Genomic DNA, 7510 nt, shown 5'->3' on the forward strand with positions numbered 1-7510 from the left:
AGTCTTGCATGCAGTTGCAAAGAAGAGAGATTGAGGTCAGAAATGCAGAACCTAACTGCTTAGGTGGAACAAGTCTTCTGTCCTTTGTCACATTAGCCCAATCTTCATTAGAGCTGCTGAGTCTACTTTCAACTCTCAATCCCAGATGACAATGGCCCAATGGACACATTCTTTTACTTTAACAAGATACAACATCAAAACAAAATATAGAGGCACACACTCTTCCCTGTAAATATGTAGCTCTCTGTTATAGAGGTAACTGCTAAGCATTCTCCTACTCTTCGTCAGCTCACAAGGACAAGAGAAACAACTGATTATCTCTCTGCTTATTTTAGACTCCAGAATATGAATTCACCAACTGTGTTATTGCTCCCTGTATGGAGAAGGGTGAGCACAGGTGGTTCGTTAGAGAACATCCCACATTAGTAAAGAAGTACTGGCATCTCCACTCTTCTGCTAGGACCTGGAGAGGCCAGTGCTGGTATCATCACATGCCCTTCACCTTGGGGTTGTCGGTCAGTTCTCCTCTTTAATCTAAGGACTGGAAAATCTCAGAGACACAGGCAGTTTCTGAGCCAGAGAAGAGCAGATAGTCATGGCCTAATGTGCTCAGTAGGAAGGATGTTTGGCATAATTAAACAGTTATCTACAGTAGCATTTATGGCCATTGGGACTAGATCCCTGAGAGTCTCATTAGAGACGAACACAAAGTAATTGTCCCCCTTATTTCTTGATCCCGGTGGACCAACAAGGATCACAAAGTTTATCATCTAACTCCTAGGTCAGAGCTTGCAGATCAAGGAATCTATTCAGACGCATGTTTCAGAGAACACACCTTAGACTTCAAAATTGCAGAACCTGCTGATCTCAGGTTATACTTAAGGGTTTGGCAAGTCAATTATTAAAATGTTTTCTTCTACGTTTCCTTAGCTGAGAGGCTGGAGCTATTTCAGTGTTATCAGTGTAAACCACTCCACTTTATGTCTGGTATCTTGTCATTTACTGCATAGAGTTAATGCCACATTTGCAGACAGGAGGCAGAACGGGGACAGTGAGGAAAAGGTAGCAGTACAAAGTTGAACTTGATCCTTTAAAATATTTGATGCAAAGGGTAATCTTTTTGTAGATATGGAGTGGTTTTCATCTTTATTAACTTTATTGGTACATTTTAGGTATACAATACAGTTAATTCATCTTTGGGATCTTGTACCTTTACACGACTTATCTTGGTTATTTTTCCCCATTCCCCAGCCCTCCTTTTACCCCCTCCACCCATCTCTGTTTACAAAGACATTGTTTCCACGTTTTTCTTTTTCACATATTTTTTCCTTTTCCCTTTTTACTTTTCCCATACCCCTTCAACTTCCTCTACTTTTTTATACATTTTCTTTGTATTACACAATAGCAATTGTACATTGTGATCCTTATTTACACTTTTAATTTTTCACATCACAGAAACTATTTGGTATTCATACGTGTGACTTATTAATTTCACTTATGAGTATGGCCTCCATATGCATCCACTTAGCTATAAATATCTTTAGTTTCTCATTCTTCATGGCTGAGTAGTACTCCATTTTAAAGAACCACATTTTTTTATTCAGTCTGCAGTTGATGGGCGATTGGGCTAATTACAAATTTAAGCGGTTACAAACTGTGGCAGTGTAAACATGGGTGAGCATATATCACTGTGGTATGATTCTTTGCCTTTTGGGAAAATACCCAGCAGAGGAATAGCTGGGTCAAATGGGACTTCTAATCCTAGTTGTTTGCGGTATCTGCAAATTGATTTTTCACAGTGGTTGCACCAGTCTGCACTCCCACCAACAGTGGAGAAGGGTTCCTTTCTCCCCACAACCCTGCTAGCATTTGTTATTGGTTGATTTCTTGATAGCAGCCATTCTTTTGGGATGAGATGGAATCTCAGTGTTGTTTCCATCTGCATCTCTTGAATGACCTGTGATGTTCAACATTTTTTCATATATTTATCTGCTGCTTTTACTTCTTTGAGAAATATCTGTTCATTTCAGATGTCCATTTTTTAATTGGGCCATTATATTAGGAGAGTCTCATTTTTTTTTAGTTCTTTATATGTTCTTAAACAAATAGTTTTGTTTCTTTTTTTTTGGTACCGGGGATTGAACTCAGGTCCTTGAGTTTGCAAGGCAGGCCATGGAACCACTGAGCTAAATCCCTGGCCCTGATTTTTTTTAAACAAATACTTTTTTTTTTTTAATATGTTCTTGATAGTAGACCTTTTTCTGAGGAAAAGTTGGTGAAAATTTTTTCCCACATTGGGGGTTGTCTCTTCTCTCTACCTGTAATTTCTCTAGCTGTGCAGAAATTTTTTTAAAAGAAGATATCCCAGTTGTTGATTCTTTGTGCTGGTTCCCATGCTACTGAGGATGTGTTCATAAAGTCTTTGCCTATGCTAATATCATAAAGAGTTCTACTTCACTCATCTACCAGCTAGTTTATTGTTTCTGTTTTAATATTTATATCTTTACTCCACTTGGATTTTACTTTAGTGCATGCTGAAAGATAAATGTCCAGTTTTAATCTTTGACAAGTTAAAATCCAGTTTTTCCAACAGCATTTATTAAAGAGGCTCTCTTTCCTCGAGCGAGGATGGTTGGCTCCTTTGTCAGTTATGAAGTAGCTTCAGGCTGGTGATTTATCTCTGGGATGCCACCCACTGCCTCACAAGCTGAAGGACCCAAGTTCAATTCCCTTTACCAAAGGGGTGGGGGAGAAAAGATGAGGTAGCTCAGTATGTCAGGAGTTGCTTCTCCATTTTCTAATCTGTTCCACTGCTCCTCAGGTCTGTTTCTCTGCCAGTACCATGCTGGTTTTATCACAGTGGCTTTGTAATATAGTTTCAATTTGGAAACTGTGGTACACTCTGTCATATCTCTGTTGCCTAGAATGGCTTTTGCTGTTCTAGGTTTCTTCTGATTCCAAATGAATTTTTGGATTGTTTTCTCTAGTCCTGTAAAATATACTGTTCAGATTTCAGTAGGGATTGAATTGAATCTGTTTACCAGTTTTGGAAGTATGGCCATTTTCACTGCATTGATTCTTCCTACACAGAAACAAGGGATGTATTTCCATTTTCTTATATTGTCTTCTATCTCTTTTTTCAAAGTGTTGTAGTTCTCAATTTGGTGGTCTTTTGTTTCCTGTGTCAGACTGGTTCCTAGATATTTCATGTTTTTGGATTTATTGTGAAAAGGATTGTCTCCCTAATTTAGCTTTCAGTGAGTCTGTTATTTCTGTACAAGAAAGCTATAGGTTTTTGAGTGTTTAACTTATATCGAAGTACTTCACTGAATCTGTCAGTTAAGTCTAGAAGCTTTTTGGTGGAACATTTTGGGTCTTCTATGTAGAGTATCGTATTGTCAGCAAATAATGACAGTTTAATTTCTCCTTTCCTATCTTTACTGCTTTTATTTCTTTCTCTTGTCTAAATGCTGTGACTAATGTTTCCAAAACTATACTGAACAGGACTGGTGATAGTGGACATCCTGGTCTCACTCCTGATTTTAGTGTGGAGGTTTTCAGTTTTTGACCATTTAGTATGATATTGTTATTGGTGTTTCATACATAGCCTTGATGAAGTTGAGATAAAGACCATCTATTCCAATTTTCTGCAGGGTTTTTATCATGAATGGGGATGAATTTTGTCAAATGCTTTTTCTCCATGTATTAAGATGATCATATTTTTTTCCTTGCCTCTGTTCATATAATGTATTATATTTATTAATGTACGTATGTTGGACCATCCTTGCAACCCTGGGATAAATCTGACTTTGTCAGAGTGTATGATCCTCTTGATGACCCTCTGTACTCTGTTTGCAGTATCTTATTGGGGATTTTAGCATCTATGTCCATTAGGGAGATTGGCTTGCAGTTCTTTTTCGTTGGGACTTTCCCTGGTTTTAGAATAGAAGTAACACTTGCTTCCAGGAGTGAATTTGGAAGTATTGCTGCTCTTTCAATTTCACTAGAAAGTTTAAAGTGTCATGGCAGTATTTCTTCTCTAAATTTCTTGAAGAATTCAGAAGTGAACCATCAGGACCTGGGATTTTCATGTTGGTAAATTTTTAATTATATTTTCAATTTCACTAAATATAGTTTGGAGTGATATTGAGGTGTACATGGCATGCCACGATTGAGAAGCTGCATGCTCCTAGAGTAGATTTCTGAAATGGCTTCCCACCTTGCAGTGGCTCACAGTTCTCTACTTATGGCCCTGCAATATATAAACTCCAATGTGTGTGGACTCCAGTCACCCAATTTATACTCTATCATCCTCTCCCCACTGAGGTGTTGATGTTTTTATGGTTTTTGTGTTGTGTTTTTTGTTCTTTACACTACTAGGGATTGAAGCCAGGATCTTTGCACTGGGCCACATCCCCAGCCACTTTCTTCATTAATTTTTTGAGACACAGAATCACTAAGTCATTAAATTGCCCAAGCTAGTATCAAACTTGTGATTCTCCTGCCTCAGTCTCACAGAGTGCTGGGATTATAGGTGTGTCTCAACACAGTTGGCTCCAGTGAGAATTCATGATTGGACAGGGATGGGGAACTGAAACTGTGGACTAGTACACCATTCTCAGTATGACTTGATTTGTACATGTAAATGCAGAAGCTTGCATCTTTCTTCTGGCTGACTCACAGATGAACAATGAAATGTCTATAGATCCAGCAAAACAATGAAAAAATGTACACCAATAGAGAGAAGTAGAGATGAGCTGGAGTAAGGACTGCTGGCTGCCCAGTTCAGGGTTCAAGGCATTTTCTGATGACAGACTAGAATCTACCATTACTCACAATTATTTGTTGCAAATAACAAAAGCCAGGTATTTCTGGGTCAAAGAAATAAAAGTTTTATGGGAAAGATAAAGGATACCTTTCAAAACAAAACCAAACAAAAAGTTGGACAACCAAGATCAAGAAAACTATAAGGTAGCCACAGTGACCCGAATCATGCCACATGAGTGTTCTGATTAATATACCAATGTCGCTACTTTGCCGAGCATACATGTTGCTGTGTGTAACTTTGAGATTTATCATGGATATTCTGTCATTTTTTTTCCACCAGGGATCAAACTCAGTTTACACGTAGGCTTGGAAAGAAGTGGTCAAAGAAAAGTCTTGACTTTTCCATAAAAATATTTAAGATATATGAATTATAAGCAAATGTCATCACATATTTTCTGGTGTGGGATCATAGCTAAACTAAAATTGATAGATAAGTATGTACTGAGCATAGTTATTCCAAATTCCTTGAAGAAATGCGCACATAGGTCGCTACATTTCAGTGCATTGGTAAGTACTTCTTTGCCTGGAAATGAAAGATCTGTGGTACCTTCGTCAGGCAGGGAATATATTTCTGTTGATGTAGATGAAAGGGCTTAGCACAGGGCTCACCACTGTGTACAGCACAGTCGTTATGCTGTACTCATCTGAGTGATTAAGGGTTTAAATTCCCAGCAATGATGATGCCAAAGAAGAGGGAGACAACAGACAGGTGAGAGCCACAGGTGGAGAAGGTTATCCAACGTCCCCGTATGGAACATACCCTCAGAACAACACAGGTGATGCGCATGTAGGAGGCCATGATGCAGACAAATGTGGTGATCATGATCATGGCACCCTCACTAAGAATCATGACGTCATTGAGGTGTGTGTTTTAGCAGGAGAGTCTCAGGAGGGGTTTCACATCACAGAATAAGTTGGGGATCACATTATCTAAACAGAATGAGAGTTGAGCATTCAGCAGGGTGTGCAACAGAGCATTCAGGTTTTGACAACCCAAGATCCAATGAGCAGCCCAGCACAGAGCTGATGAGTCATCTTTGTGGTGTAATGTAAGGGGTGGCAGATGGCAACAATGCGGTCAGGGGTCATCACAGCCAGGAGGAAATTGTCCATAACAGCAAACGTAATAAGAAAATACATTTGTGTGATATAGCTATTGAAGGAGATGGCCTGGCTGCCTGCATATGACTGGCCAGGGCCTTGGGGACAGTAGTGGAGGAGAAGCAGATGTCCACGAAGGACAGGTTGCTGAGGAAGAAATACATGGGGGTGTGTAGGCGATTATCTGTGCTGATGGCCAGGAGAATGAGCAGGTTCCCCAGGACAGAGGCCACGTACATGGTCAGGAATAACAGGAAGAGGAGCTGCTGCTGCTGGGGCTCCCTGGAGAGGCCCAGGAGGAGGAACTCAGACATGCTGGACTGGTTCAGGCCTCTCATGATGCTGAACCCAGAAGACAGAGAATTCAAAACCCAAACAGGATGATTTGGATATGATTGGGCTCCAGGAAGGATCCTGACTGTAAGTCAGTTGATAGAATTGCTCATGACATTGTGCCCACCCCCACCACACTTTTATTCCTACCATTTAGTTTTGATACTTTTCTTACTTGGGTCAGTGAGACTCTGCTTGTATCTCTCTGTTCTTCCTCCACCCCAGATCTATCTGAACCATTAGTAGCTCATAGAGAGATAATACAAATGCTCATTACCCGCTTTATCTCAAGTCACAACCAATGTTTCAGGACTCTCATTGTTACTTTGCATATTTGAAAGATGTTGCAAAAGAGGTTCCTATCAAAGAACTTCACATCAAATACTTATGCCTACACTAGGATAACTACACCCACGGAGGTGGTTGCTATCACTATTCATTGCTCTTTAGCTCTACACACTGGGCCAGCGCTTCTCTTTATTGGAGGCATGGGCAGGTCCTGAGTGAATGGGAGCTGGTAGTGGTGCTCTTCATGTTCTGTGTAGGAAGGGTGTCTGGGCCAATCACAGAGAAGGCGTTGACTGGAGCCTGTCTGGCCACAGGGTCACACTCCCAAAGAGCCTCATTACAGACAAGAAGAGAATAATTCTTTCAACTCTTTGGGGTTTTTTTTGTTTTATTTTGTGCGTTTCTTTGATATTTATTTATTTTTTGCCCCTTCGGACCATACAATAATGAAAAAGAACATCATCAAAGTTTACATCTCACTCTTGGGTCAAAATTGAAAGGCATTAGAAATGAAGCTATGTTACCAGAGACCAATCTTGGATAAAATCCATTGGGTCTTGAAGCTTCATCACCTTGGTGATCTGGGCCTGTGCCCCCGGATGTGGAAATTATTACTTCCTCTTGTTCAGATCAGAGGGAATCCTGTCCTGTGGTTTCTGTAAAGTCTTTGCTTTCTTATGTCTAATCATCTTCAGAGAAGATCAGGGATGCTGTACATACATATAGGAATGTTAACAGCACATGGTGGGCTTACTGTGTTACCATGTATGGGATAAAATGTGGCCTGATTCCAAAGGAGGTCAGCTCCACAAGAGCTGTGCTTCAGAAATTCCAGGCCTCTAGGGGAGCTACCTTTCGGAATATCTTCCCCACCTTTCTTGGCTTGAAACCTTCGAATGCTCATGGTTCCCATAGGGCCTGGGGACACACGGAAATACTACCTACCCTCCTTCACCACCGC

The 7510-nt window shown here is 40.3% G+C and overlaps 1 pseudogene; it reads right to left on the reverse strand.

Annotated features, from left to right (window-relative positions):
• Window positions 1–5303: 5303 nt before the first annotated feature.
• LOC104876231 lies at window positions 5304–6401 on the reverse strand (annotated as a pseudogene).
• Between the last annotated feature and the right edge of the window lie 1109 nt (window positions 6402–7510).

This window comes from Fukomys damarensis, unplaced genomic scaffold (assembly GCF_012274545.1).
Source record: "Fukomys damarensis isolate Sample0158 unplaced genomic scaffold, DMR_v1.0_HiC HiC_scaffold_34, whole genome shotgun sequence".
NCBI lineage: Eukaryota > Metazoa > Chordata > Mammalia > Rodentia > Bathyergidae > Fukomys > Fukomys damarensis.